Genomic DNA, 15392 nt, shown 5'->3' with positions numbered 1-15392 from the left:
ATAATATAAAAGTGGAAAATAAAGCCCAACATAGTCCAAAACAGTAGATAATATAGCATGGAGCAATCAAAAATTATAGATACGCTGGAGACGTATCAGGCATCCCCAAGCTTAATTCCTGCTCATCCTCGAGTAGGTAAATGATAAAAAGAGAATTTTTGATGCGGAGTGCTACTTGGCATAATTTCAATGCAAATCTTCTTAATTGTGGTATGAATATTCAGATTAGAAAGATGGTTAGCATAAGCAAGTAATATGTGAATAGCCTCAAGTCTAGCAACAGGTGCAAAAGTTTCATCAAAATCAATTCCTTCAACCTGAGTGTAGCCTTGACCTACGAGCCGTGCCTTATTCCTCACCACAAGGCCATTTTTATCTTGCTTGTTGCGGTAGATCCACTTGGTGCCAATGATATTGTGCTTGCGAGGATCTGGACGTTTGACCAGTTCCCAGACATTGTTGAGCTCGAACTAATGTAATTCTTCTTGCATGGCCAGAATCCACTCAGGCTCCAGAAATTCTTCATCTACCTTAGTGGGCTCTGTGATAGAGACAAAAGCATAGTGCCCACAAAAGTTAGATAAATGTGAAGCTTTTGAGCGTATGAGAGGACCTGGCGCTTTGATGTCATTGATGATCTTTTCAACTTGCACTTCTTTTGCAATGCGAGGATGAGCTGGTTGTCGTTGAGGAATTTGATCAGCATTCTCTTCAGCACCATTTTCTTCAATATTTTCTTCAGGTGCATTAGCTCGACGTTCTTCATGGTCTGGAATGAATTCTTCAGCAGATTCTTCAGTAGGAATGACATCCTCAGTAGCCTTGAACTTGATAGTTTCCTCAGGTGCTGGTTCATCTATCACAATAGGTAGGTTCTCTCTTTGCGAGCCATTAGTTTCATCGAACCACACATCTACAGTTTCAACAACCTTGTGAAGAACGTTGTTGAAGACTCTGTAGGTGTGCGAGTCCTTTCCGTAACCTAGCATAAAACCTTCATGTGCTTTCGGTGCAGATTTTGAGTTGTGATGAGGATCTCTAATCCAACATTTAGCACCGAAGACTTTGAAATAACTTACATTGGGTTTCTTATTAGTGAGGAGTTCATAGGCAGTCTTCTTGAAGAATTTGTGAAGATATACTCTATTGATGATGTGGCACACAGTATCAATTGCCTCAATCCAGAACCGATGAGGCATTTTCTATTCATCAAGCATAGTGCGAGCCATCTCAGCAAGAGTCATGTTCTTGCGCTCCACAACGCCGTTCTGCTGAGGAGTATAAGGAGCAGATAACTCATGAGTAATACCAAGTTCATCAAGATAGTCATCTAGACCAGAATTCTTGAACTCAGTTCCATTGTCACTTCGGATGTGCTTGATCTTCACACCAAAGTTGGTTGAAGCCCTCGAGGAAAATCGTTTGAAGACTTCCTACACTTCATGTTTGTAAGTAATAATGTGTACCCATGTGTATCGAGAGTAATCATCAACAATAACAAAGCTATATTGAGATGCATCATTTGAAACAGCAGAATAATGATTAGGACCGAAGAGATCCATGTGAAGCAATTCAAATGGACGAGTAGTGGTCATGATAGTCTTTGCTGGATGCTTAGCCTTTGTCATTTTCCCAGCTTCACAGGCTCCGCATAGGTGATCCTTGAGGAATTTGACATTCTTGATGCCAGAGCCAGCCTTCCGAAGCTTTTGCAAGTAGGCACACGGCTGGTTGTGGTCCTGCAGAGAAATCAACAATATACAGGTCTCCTCTCCTAAAGCCTTCGAAGACTTTGGAATTGTCAGCTTCCATAACCACAACACAACGGTACTTGCCAAAGACAACAACCATATCGAGATCGCAAAGCATTGAGACAGACATGAGGTTGTATCCTAGCGACTCGACAAGCATGACTTTGTCCATGTGTCGATCCTTTGTGATCGCAACCTTACCTAGAGCCAATACCTGACTTTTGCCTTTGTCGGCAAAGATGATATGCTTCAGATGCGACAGAGATAATGGAGCATCCATCAATAGATTCTTGTCACCAGTCATGTGATTTGTACATCCACTATCGAGGACCCACTTAGTGGCTTTGGGTTGATCATCCTGCAGATGAATTAGTGCAACTTACGAACTCATAAACTTCATCAGTGAAGGATATGACATCAATTCATCAGATCAATTTCATCAAGCAAAAGAACAGATAAAGCAGTATGAGGACGTGAGAAATGAAAGTTCATTTCTTCATGATTAGCCTGCGTCCTTTCAGGCATGCTCAGGTCTCCAGCAAATTCTTTAGACGATTACGTACGTCTGGAGACCTGACCATGCAGAAGAGATTAGTTCTTTTTCTTCACCACCCACATCTAAAGGGGTGGCAAAGAGTTCATCATTCTGCGAGCTCCATACGAGAAGGACGGCATAGAAGCCAGTCCATTTCGTTTCACATAAGAGGGGCTAGAGTAAGCATAAGAGTAAGCAGAGAAATTCTTCGAGGACTTATGAGCATTATGATTTGAAGAATAATGCACATATCCATAATCCTTAGATCTTCCCTGCGAAACAGACGGGTTAGCAGATGTTCATATGAGGACTTTGATCCTTTTGAGGAATATGATCCATGTGAGGAGTTTGGTCCGTATGAGGACTTGGATTCATATGATGAATTTGATCTGGGATTCCTATTCTTCACAGGTGGCGTCATGATGACATTCACCTGAAGATTTTCAAGGCATCTTTTGGGAACCCAGATTTTCTTCATAGGGGGCCGTTCCTGCAGTTAGTGCCAACATATCTAGCAAATACTTCACCATTCTTATTTTTGAACAGTTTATAGTTGGATTCAAATGACTCATCATCAAAACAAGGAGATTCACATGCAAATCGAGATAAATTAGATGGATCAACTGGAGGTCCCTTTGCAGCAACCCATGAAGTTTTGGGGTACTGCTCAGGCTTCCAATATGTACCATCAGCATTGAGTTTCCTCTCAAAGGCAATACCCTCTTTCCTAGGGTTCCTGTTGAGGATCTGTTTTTTAAGCACATCACAAAGAGTCTGATGCCCTTTGAGGCTTTTGTACATGCTTGTCATGTACAATTCCTTTAGCCCTGCATCGTCAGTGATACTAGCAATGTCCTCAGATGAGGAATTAGTGATAGCAGAGGCATGTGAACAATTTGCAACATTAGCAGCATTTGAACATTCAGGTGAAGAATTAGCAGATTCACGTCCAATGCATTTCAAACAAGGAGGAACAAATTCTTCCTGAGAAGCGCTGATTTGTTGACCAAGTAATGAATCGTGCTCCTTCTGAAGATCTTCATAACTCACTCTTAGCTTTTCAAGGTCTTGCTTTATTTGAAGAAATTAATAAGAAAGCTTCTGATGATCAGATAAGAGAGTGTTATGATGATCTTGAAGGGTGTCATATTTAGTATGAAGTCTCTGAAGACTCTCAACCAAAGCTCTTGACTGATCCATTTCTTCACCCAACATATCATCGCTCTTATTTAGCATGTATTGAACTTTTTTCAAAGCTCTTTGTTGTTTAGTGGCAAGGGAAGCAAGTTTGACATAGCTGGGTCCAAATTCATCACCAGATTCATCATCACTAGACTCGGATAGGTAGCATTCAGTTACCTTAGCATCTTTTGCCATAAGGCATGATGCAGAAGATGATGATTCTGGTTTGAATGTCATCGCTTTGAGAGATTCCTTGAAGTCCTCAAACCAAGGATCATGACAGGTACGATGACCTTCATAGACCTCAGAGAGACGGTCCCAGATAAGCTTCGCATGATCGAGATGCATGATATTCCTGAACTGATTTTGAGACAGACAGGAACAGATGACGTCCTTCGCCGTGAGGTTGAGAAGAGTGTACTTGCAAATGTCATCTGCTTCCGCCATCTTGCATAGATCGGTCAGACCAATCTCAGAGACGGTCCACAGCTCGCTGTTCATCGCCATGAGGCATTTATTCATCAGGGCCTTCCACTTGGGATACTCATGACTGTCACAGATGGGGCATGTCACTTTCTTCATACCCGCGGTCGACATAACTAAAATTCCAGGCGGTTAAACCAAAATCACACAGAACAAGGGAGTATCTTGCTCTGATACCAATTAAAAGTGCATTATATCGACTAGGGGGGGTGAATAGGTGATTTTTATGAAATTCTTCACTGAGGAATTTGCCGGTGAGGAAATTCCTGAGCGAAGAACTACTAGCAGCTGAATAAGTACTCAAAAGTAAACATAACAGAACACAAGCATAGTCATCATGATGAAATGAAGACAGGCACAGAGTATAGGAAGCGTAAGCACATGATAACACAGAATGAAGACAAACAGACTAAAGAGATTGAACTGAGAAAATTGAGAAAATCTTCTGTCAAAGTCTTCAAGTACAAATATGAACAAGCACACATCACAGTTATGAGGAAATGAAAGAGTTGAGGAAATAGAACTAGTAAGCTTGGTGAAGACGATGATTTGGTAGACCAGTTCGAACTGTTGTCTCAATTGAACGTCTGGTTGGAGCAGCTGAGTATTTAAACTCGAGGACACACAGTCCCGGACACCCAGTCCTGAACACACGGCTCAGGACACCAAGTCCTCACCATATTCTCCTTGAGCTAAGGTCACACAGACTTCGCCCAATCACTCGTGGCAAGTCTTCAGGCGACTTCCAAACCTTCACAAACTTGGTCACTCGGCGATCCACAATTCCTCTTGGATGCTCTAGACCATGACGCCTAACCGTCTGGAAGAAGCACAGTCTTGAAAGGTAACAAGCGTCGGATCCACGCAGGATCAATCTCTTCAGTGATGCTCAATCACTTGGGGTTTGTAGGTGTTTGGGTTTGGGTTTTTCCTCACTTGATGACTTTCGCTCAAAGTCCTCGGAGGATGGGTTGCTCTCAAATGACAAGTGTCAGTTTCTCTCGGAGTAGCTAACCAGCTAGTGGTCGTAGGGGGCGGCTATATATAGCCTAGGGAGCAGCCCGACATGATAAGACATAAATGCCCTTCAATGATATGACCGTTAGGTGGATAGATATTTTGGGACAGCTGGCGCATAGCACAGCAACGGTCGGAATTTTTAGTAGTAAAATCCTTAGGGCTATCATGTTCCTCACTATGTAGGCAATCCGCACTGGTGAATTCCTAACTCCTCAGTCAGAAAAAATTCCTTAGAGACCAGAAGAACTTCGTCTCTGTCACTTAAGAATATGACTGGACTGTATGAGATTTCCAATGGCTTCATTTGAAGGGATTGGTAGGTGTAGGATTTTGAGTTGAGCATCACATGGAAATTTTTTCTTAGTATTTCCTCGACCCCCTTTAATAGTATGGTGTTTCCTATGACTCAAGAAAGAGAAAATGAAACTACGAAAACAAAAGTCTTCACGCTTCATGTTCCTCGAATGAATACCAAGTCTTCAAGGTCACACCAATTTCTTCACTTTCAAAGTCTTCAGAAAGTCTTCAGAAATCCAAAGTCTTCAGTCGAAGAACTTCATTTTTAGGGATCGACTTTCTCTGTAAAAATCAAACTCCTCATAGACTTATAGACCTGTGTACACTCACAAACGCATTAGTCCCTTAACCTATAAGTCTTCAATACACCAAAATCACTAAGGGGCACTAGATGCACTTACAATACAGGCTTCACCGCAAGTCTGTATAAAACTATATGCTTTGATCAACTTATCAAAGCGTATATTCCAACTCCGAGATGCTTGCACCAGTCCATAGATGGATCACTGGAGCTTGCATATTTTGTTAGTACCTTTAGGATTGACAAAACCTTCTGGTTGCATCATATACAACTCTTCTTTAATAAATCCATTAAGGAATCCAGTTTTGTTTATCCATTTGCCAGATTTCATAAAATGCGGTAATTGCTAACATGATTCGGACAGACTTAAGCATAGATACGAGTGAGAAATTCTCATCGTAGTCAACACCTTGAACTTGTCGAAAACCTTTTTGCGACAATTCTAGCTTTGTAGATAGTAACACTACTATCAGCGCCCGTCTTCCTCTTGAAGATCCATTTAATCTCAACGGCTCGCCGATCATTGGGCAAGTCAATCAAAGTCCATACTTTGTTCTCATACATGGATCTCATCTCAGATTTCATGGCCTCAAGCCATTTCGCACAATCTGGGCTCATCATCGCTTCCTCATAGTTCGTAGGCTCATCATGGTCAAGTAACATGACCTCCAGAATAGGATTACCGTACCACTCTGGTGCGGATATCACTCTGGTTTACCTACGAGGTTTCGGTAGTAACTTGATCAGAAGTTACATGATCATCATCATTAGCTTCCTCACTAATTGGTGTAGTAGTCACAGGAACAAATTTCTGTGATGAACTACTTTCCAATAAGGGAGCAGGTACAGTTACCTCATCAAGTTATACTTTCCTCCCACTCACTTCTTTCGAGAGAAACTCCTTCTCTAGAAAGGATCCATTCTCAGCAATGAATATCTTGCCTTCGGATCTGTAATAGAAGGTGTACCCAATATTTTATTTTGGGTATCCTATGAAAAAGCACTTCTCCAATTTGGGTTTGAGCTTATCAGGTTAAAACTTTTTCACATAAGCATTGCAACGTCAAACTTTAAGAAACGACAGCTTAGGTTTCTTGCCAAACCATAGTTCATACGGTGTCGTCTGAACGGATTTAGATGGTGCCCTATTTAACGTGAATGTAGCTGTCTCTAATGCATAACCCAAAACAATAGTGGTAAATCGGTAAGAGACATCATAGATCGCACCATATCTAATGAAGTGCGATTACGACGTCCGGACACACCATTACACTGTGGTGTTCCAGGTGGCGTGAGTAGTGAAACTATTTCACATTGTTTTAACTGAAGGCCAAACTCGTAACTCAAATATTTTACTTCTGCGATCATATCGTAGAAATTTTTATTTTTGTTACGATGATGCTCCACTTCACTCTGAAATTCTTTGAACTTTTCATATGTTTCAGACATGTGTTTCATCAAGTAGATATACTCATATCTGCTCAAATCATCTGTGAAGATCAGAAAATAATTATACCTGCCGCGAGCCTCAATATTCATCGGACCACATACATCAGTATGTATGATTTCCAACAAATCTGTTGCTTTCTTCATTGTTTCGGAGAACGGAGTCTTAGTCATCTTGCCCATGAGGCATGGTTCGCAAGCATCAACTGATTCATAATCAAGTGATTCCAAAAGCCCATCAACATGGATTTTCTTCATGCGCTTTTCACCAATATGACCTAAACGGCAGTGCCACAAATAAGTTGCACTATTATAATTAACTTTGCATCTTTTGGCTTCAATATTATGAAAATGTGTATCACCACAATCGAGATCCAACAAACCATTTTCATTGGGTGTATGACCATTGAAGGTTTTATTCATGTAAAGAAAACAATAATTATTCTCTAACTTACATGAATAACCGTATTGCAATAAACATGATCCTATCATATTTATGCTCAACGCAAACACTAAATAACATTTATTTTAGGTTTAACACTAATCCCGAAAGTATAGGGAGTGTGCGATGATGATCATATCAATCTTGGAACCATTTCCAATACACATCGTCACTTCACCCTTAACTAGTCCCTATTCATTCTGCAACTCCCGTTTCGAGTTACTATTCTTAGCAACTGAACTAGTATCAAATACTGAGGGGTTGCTATAAACACTAGTAAAGTACACATCAATAACATGTATATCAAATATACCTATGTTTACTTTGCCATCCTTCTTATCCGCCAATTACTTGGGGTAGTTCCGCTTCCAGTGACCAATCCCTTTGCAGTAGAAGCACTTAGTCTCAGGCTTAAGACCAGACTTAGGCTTCTTCACTTGAGCAGCAACTTACTTGCCGTTCTTCTTGAAGTTCCCCTTCTTCCGTTTGCCCTTTTCTTGAAACTAGTGGTCTTGTCGACCATCAACGCTTGATGTTTTTATTGATTTCTACCTTCATCGATTTCAGCATCACGAAGAGCTTGGGAATCGTTTCCGTTATCCCTTGCATATTATAGTTCATCATGAAGTTCTACTAACTTAGTGACGGTGACTAGAGAATTCTGTCAATCACTATCTTATCTAGAAGATTAACTCCCACTTGATTCAAGCGATTGTAGTACCCAGACAATCTGAGCACATGCTCACTGCTTGAGCTATTCTCCTCCATCTTTTAGCTATAGAACTTGCTGAAGACTTCATATCTCTCAACTCGGGTATTTGCTTGAAATATTAACTTCAACTCCTGGATCATCTCATATGGTCCATGACGTTCAAAACGTCTTTGAATTCCCGATTCTAAGCCGTTAAGCATGGTGCACTAAACTATCAAGTAGTCATCATATTGAGCTAGCCAAACGTTCATACCATCTGTATCTGCTCCTGCAATAGGTTTGTCACCTAGCGGTGCATCAAGGACATAATTCTTCTGTGCAGCAATAAGGATAAACCTCAGATCACGGATCCAATCCGCATCATTGCAACTAACATCTTTCAACTTAGTTTTCTCTAGGAACATATCGAAAAATAAAACAGGGGAGCTAAACGCGAGCTATTGATCTACAACATAGATATGCTAATACTACTAGGACTAAGTTCATAATAAATTTAAGTTCAATTAATCATATAACTTAAGAACTCCCACTTAGAAAGACATCCCTCTAATCTTCTAAGTGATCACGTGATCCAAATCAACTAAACCATAACCGATCATCACGTGAAATGGAGTAGTTTTCAATGGTGAACATCACTATGTTGATCATATCTACTATATGATTCACGCTCGACCTTTCGGTCTCAGTGTTCCGAGGCCATATCTGCATATGCTAGGCTCGTCAAGTTTAACCTGAGTATTCTGCGCGTGCAAAAACTGGCTTGCACCCATTGTAGATGGACGTAGAGCTTATCACACCCGATCATCACGTGGTGTCTGGGCACGATGAACTTTGGCAACGGTGCATACTCAGGGAGAACACTTTTTATCTTGAAATTTAGTGAGAGATCATCTTATAATGCTACCGTTAATCAAAGCAAGATAAGATGCATAAAAGATAAACATCACATGCAATCAATATAAGTGATATGATATGGCCATCATTATCTTGTGCTTGTGATCTCCATCTCCGAAGCACCGTCATGATCACCATTGTCACCGGCGCGACACCTTGATCTCCATCGTAGCATCGTTTGTCGTCTCGCCAATCTTATGCTTCCACGACTATCGCTACCTCTTAGTGATAAAGTAAAGCATTACAGGGCGATTGCATTGCATACAATAAAGCGACAACCATATGGCTCCTACCAGTTGCCGATAACTTGGTTACAAAACATGATCATCTCATACAATAAAATTTAGCATCATGTCTTGACCATATCACATCACAACATGCCCTGCAAAAACAAGTTAGACGTCCTCTACTTTGTTGTTGCAAGCTTTACGTGGCTGCTACGGGCTTAGCAAGAACCGTTCTTACCTACGCATCAAAACCACAACGATAGTTTGTCAAGTTGGTGTTGTTTTAACCTTCACAAGGACCGGGCGTAGCCACACACGGTTCAACTAAAGTTGGAGAAACTGACACCCGCCAGCCACCTGTGTGCAAAGCACGTCGGTAGAACCAGTCTCGCGTAAGCATACGCGTAATGTCGATCCGGGCCACTTCATCCAACAATACCGCCGAACCAAAGTATGACATGCTGGTAAGCAGTATGACTTATATCACCCACAACTCACTTGTGTTCTACTCGTGCATATGACATCTATGCATAAAACCTGGCTCGGATGCCACTGTTGGGGAACGTAGTAATTTCAAAATTTTCCTACGCACACGCAAGATCATGGTGATGCATAGCAACGAGGGGGGAGAGTGTTGTCCATGTACCCTCGTAGACCGAAAGCGGAAGCGTTAGCACAACGCGGTTGATGTAGTCGTACGTCTTCACGATCCGACCGATCAAGTACCGAATGTACGACACCTCCGAGTTCAGCACACGTTCATCCCGATGACGTCCCTCGAACTCCGATCCAACCGAGTGTTGAGGGAGAGTTTCGTCAGCACGACGGCGTGGTGACGATGTTGATGTTGTACCGACGCAGGGCTTCGCCTGAGCACCTCTACAGTATTATCGAGGTGGACTATGGTGGAGGGGGGCACCGCACACAACTAAAAGATCAAACAGATCAATTTTTGTGTCTATGGGGTGCCCCCTGCCGCCGTATATAATGGAGTGGAGGAGGGGGAGGGCCGGCCCTCTCTATGGCGCGCCCTAGGGGAGTCCTACTCCCACCGGGAGTAGGATTCCTCCTTTCCTAGTAGAACTAGGAGCCCTTCCAAGTAGTAGGAGTAGGAGGGAAGGAAAGGGAAGGGAAAAGGAGAAGGAAGGAAGGGGGCGCCCCCCTCCCTAGTCCAATTCGGACCAGCCCATGGGGAGGGGTGCGGCCACCCTTTGAGGCCTTTCTCTCCTTTCCCGTATGGCCCATTAAGGCCCAATACGAATTCCTGTAACTCCCCTGTACTCTCGAAAATACCCGAATCACTCGGAACCTTTCCGATGTCTGAATATAGTCGTCCAATATATCGATCTTTACGTCTCGACCATTTCGAGACTCCTCATCATGTCCCCGATCTCATCCAGCACTCCGAACTCCTTCGGTACATCAAAACATATAAACTCATAATATAACTGTCATTGTAACTTTAAGCGTGCGGACCCTACGGGTTCGAGAACTATGTAGACATGACCGAGACACGTCCCCGGTCAATAACCAATATCGGAACCTGGATGCTCATATTGGCTCCTACATATTCTACGAAGATCTTTATCGGTCAAACCGCATAACAACATACGTTGTTCCCTTTATCATCGGTATGTTACTTGCCCGAGATTCGATCGTCGGTATCTCAATACCTAGTTCAGTCTCGTTACCGGCAAGTCTCTTTACTCGTTCCATAACACATCATCCCGCAACTAACTCATTAGTTGCAATGCTTGCAAGGCTTAAGTGATGTGCATTATCGAGAGGGCCCAGAGATACCTCTCCGACAATCGGAGTGACAAATCCTAATCTCGAAATACGCCAACCCAACAAGTACCTTCGGAGACACCTGTAGAGCACCTTTATCATCACCCAATTACGTTGTGACGTTTGGTGGCACACAAAGTGTTCCTCCGGTAAACGGGAGTTGGATAATCTCATAGTCATAGGAACATGTATAAGTCATGAAGAAAGCAATAGCAACATACTAAACGATCAAGTGCTAAGCTAACGGAATGGGTCAAGTCAATCACATCATTCTCCTAATGATGTGATCCCTTTAATCAAATGACAACTCATGTCTATGGTTAGGAAACATAACCATCTTTGATCAACGAGCTAGTCAAGTAGAGGCATACTAGTGACAGTCTGTTTGTCTATGTATTCACACATGTATTATGCTTCCGGTTAATACAATTCTAGCATGAATAATAAACATTTATCATGATATAAGGAAATAAATAATAACTTTATTGTTGCCTCTAGGGCATATTTCCTTCAATAGTGAAGCTGCCCAAGATCCTTAACAGCAAAATCACCACTCAAAGCAGAAACCAAGCGATCCGCAGCATAGTCCGAGGAGCTGACAAGGATGATATCATCAACGTGGACCAGTAGATACATAGTAACTATAGGACGCTGAAGAAGGAACAACGAGGTATCAGCCATAGAGGGAACAAACCCATGATCCCGAAGGGTGGTCCCAAGACGTGCATGCTAAGCACGCGGAGCCAGCTTCAGACCATAGAGTGCCTTAACAAGATGACACAGATGCTATGGACGAGCTGGATCAACAAAACCGGGAGGCTGACGCATGTAAACCTCCTCCTCAAGGACACCATGAAGGAAAGCGTTCTGAACATCAGGCTGACGAAGAGACCATCCACGAGTAATAGCCAGTGAGAGCAGAAATTGGATAGTGGTAGGTTTGACCACCGGACTGAAGGTGTCCTCATAATGAAGGCCATGGCATTGTTTGAAGCCTTTAGCAACCAGTCTAGCCTTGTATTTCTCGATGGAGCCATCAACATGTTTCTTTACCTTGAAAACCCAGTTGGAATCAATGACGTTGACACCAGCCTTGGGAGGAACCAAACACCATGTGTCATTCTTGAGAAGAGCCCCGTATTCTTGTTCCATCGCAGTGCGCCAGTGAGGGATACTCAGGGCAGGCTAAAAATGTTGTGGCTCGGTAGTAGGGTCTGACTGGGCCTGCACCATGCAAGTCACAAGCCAGGAAACTGTGCCATCCGTGTGCTTCTTAGGAAGAACCAACCCATGTTTGCTGCGTGTATGAGGATGCAACACAGGGGGTGGAGCAGGTGGTGAGACCGGCGGTGACGATGGCGAAGAGAGCGCCGCAGCCGGGATGACAGACGTTGATACGGTCGGGGGGCATTGACGATGTGGATGCAGCAGGAGACGCCGACCCACTGGAGGGCAACGCCGGCCCAGGCGATCTGGACGACGAGTGCCGCGCTGGCGACACAGCAAGAGACGCCGACCCACTGGAGGGCGATGCCAGCCCAGGCGAGCTGGGCGACGAGTGCCGCGCCGGCGACACGGATGGCAGAGGGCTCCCATGTGGGGACGGCCCAGGTGAGGGAGTCCTGGATTAGGGGGTGTTCGGATAGCCGGACTATACCTTCATCCGGACTCCTGGACTATGAAGATACAAGATTGAAGACTTCGTCCCGTGTCCGGAAGGGACTTTCCTTGGTGTGGAAGACAAGCTTGGCGATACAGATGATCGGATCTCCTACCATTGTAACCGACTTTATGTAACCCTAACCCTCTCCGGTGTCTATATAAACCGGAGGGTTCTAGTCCGTAGGACAACATACACATCAACAATCATACCATAGGCTAGCTTCTAGGGTTTAGCCTCTCTGATCTCGTGGTAGATTAACTCTTGTAATACCCATATCATCAATATTAATCAAGCAGGACATAGGGTTTTACCTCCATCGAGAGGGCCCGAACCTGGGTAAAACTTCGTGTCCCCTGCCTCCTGTTACCATCCGGCCTAGACGCACAGTTCGGGACCCCCTACCCGAGATCCGCCGGTTTTGACACCGACATTGGTGCTTTCATTGAGAGTTCCTCTGTGCCGTCGCTGTCAGGCCCGATGGCTCCTACGATCATCAATGGCGATGCAGTCCAGGGTGAGACCTTCCTCCCCGGACAGATCTTCGTCTTTGGCGGCTTCACACTGCAGGCCGATTCACTTGGCCATCTAGAGCAGATCGAAAGCTACACCCCTGGCCGTCAGGTCAGATTCCGAAGTTTAAACTACACGGCCAACATCCGCGGGGACTTGATCTTCGACGGATTCGAACCACTGCCGAGCGCGCCGCACTGTCACGACGAGCATGATCTAGCTCTGCCGCTGAATAGTGCCCTGGAGGCCGCACCCGCATCGGCTCCGACCCTTAGTTCGGAGCCGACTGCGCCGATCGAGGATGGGCGGTCAGACGCCACCTCGGGGGCTGCGATCCCAACGACGGTTGAGCCGAACACCAGCCCCGTACTATGCAAGACTCGTGACTCCTTGGAGCCGGATTCTTCTCCGGACTCCGAACTCTCCGCGCCCCTGCCGAGCGAATCTGATTGGGCGCCGATCATGGAGTTCACGGCCACGGACGTCTTTCAGCACTCGCCTTTCGGCGATATCCTGAAATCACTAAAGTCTCTCTCTTTGTTAGGAGAGCCCTAGCCGGACTACGGTCAGCAAGGTTGGGGTACGGACGATGAAGAAATTCAAAACCCACCCACCACCCACTTCGTAGCCACTGTCGACGACTTAACCGACATGCTCGACTTCGACTCCGAAGACATCGACAGTATGGACACCGATGAAGGAGATGATGAAGAACCAGCGCCTACTAGGCCCTGGAAAGCCACCTCGTCATATGACATATACATGGTGGACACCCCAAAAGAGGGAGAGGGCGATGGAACAGCGGAGGATGACCCCTCCAAGAAACAGCAAAAGCGCCGGCGTCAGCGGCGCCGCTCAAAATCCCGCCAACACAAAAACGGCGATTCAAGCACGGGAGATAATAATACCCCGGAAAGCGCCGAAGAACATCCCCCCAAGCAAGATTTAGCACAGGGGGATGGAGAAACCAGCCCCATAGGAGAGCGGCTGACAGAGAGGTCGAGGACGATAATCATATGCCTCCCTCCAAAGACGAGGCAAGCCTCGACGACGACGAATTCGTTGTGCCAGAGGATCCCGTCGAACAAGAGCGTTTTCAATGCAGGCTTATGGCCACGGCAAGAAGCCTCAAGAAAAAACAGCAACAACTTCAAGCTGATCAAGATCGGCTAGTCGATAGATGGACTGAAGTCCTTGCGGCCGAAGAGCATAAACCCGAACGCCCCTCCAAGTGCTACCCAAAGCGCAAGTTGCTACCCCGATTAGAGGAGGAAGCACTCGACGCGGCCGACAGGCCACCTCGTGGCCGCGACAGAGAGGCCTCATGGCCCTCCACCCAAGCCGCAGCCCGTACCAAGGCACGGGAATATGCGCCGGACTTACGTAATATGTTGGAGGAAAAGGCAAGGCAAACAAGATCGATCTACGGATCGCGTGGGCGCCCCACGGCTCGAGACGGTAACCATCACGCCGGTCACAAATTCGGCAGGGCCGAACACAGTAGACAAAGCTCATTGGAGCTATGTCATGATATAGCCCAGTACAGAGGCGCCGCACACCCATTGTGCTTCACAGACGAAATAATGGATCATCAAATCCTCGAGGGTTTCAAACCCGTAAACATCGAATCATATGATGGCTCAACAGACCCCGCGGTATGGATCGAGGATTATCTCCTTCATATCCACATGGCACGCGGCGATGATTTCCATGCCATCAAATACCTCCCACTCAAGCTTAAAGGACCAGCCCGGCAGTGGCTTAACAGCCTGCCAACAGGGTCAATCAGCTGTTGGGAGGACCTGGAAGCAGCATTCCTCGACAATTTCCAGGGCACTTGTGTGCGACCCCCAGACGTTGACGACCTAAGCCACGTAATTCAGCAGCCAGGCGAATCGGCCAGGCAATTATGGACACGGTTCCTAACAAAGAAAAATCAAATACTCGGCTGTCCGGACGTAGAGGCCTTAGCAGCCTTCAAGCATAATATCCGTGACGAGTGGCTTGCCTAGCACCTAGGACAGGAGAAGCCGAAATCTATGGCATCACTCACGGCACTCATGACCCGCTTTTGCCGGGAGAAGACAGCTGGCTTGCTCATAGCAACAATATGACCAAGAACCCTGGTCGTTCGGACAACA

Source organism: Triticum aestivum, chromosome 6A (genome assembly GCF_018294505.1).
Source record: "Triticum aestivum cultivar Chinese Spring chromosome 6A, IWGSC CS RefSeq v2.1, whole genome shotgun sequence".
Classification (NCBI taxonomy): Eukaryota; Viridiplantae; Streptophyta; class Magnoliopsida; order Poales; family Poaceae; genus Triticum; species Triticum aestivum.
The sequence above is the reverse complement of the archived record's forward strand: the minus strand, read 5'-3'. Positions refer to the sequence as shown.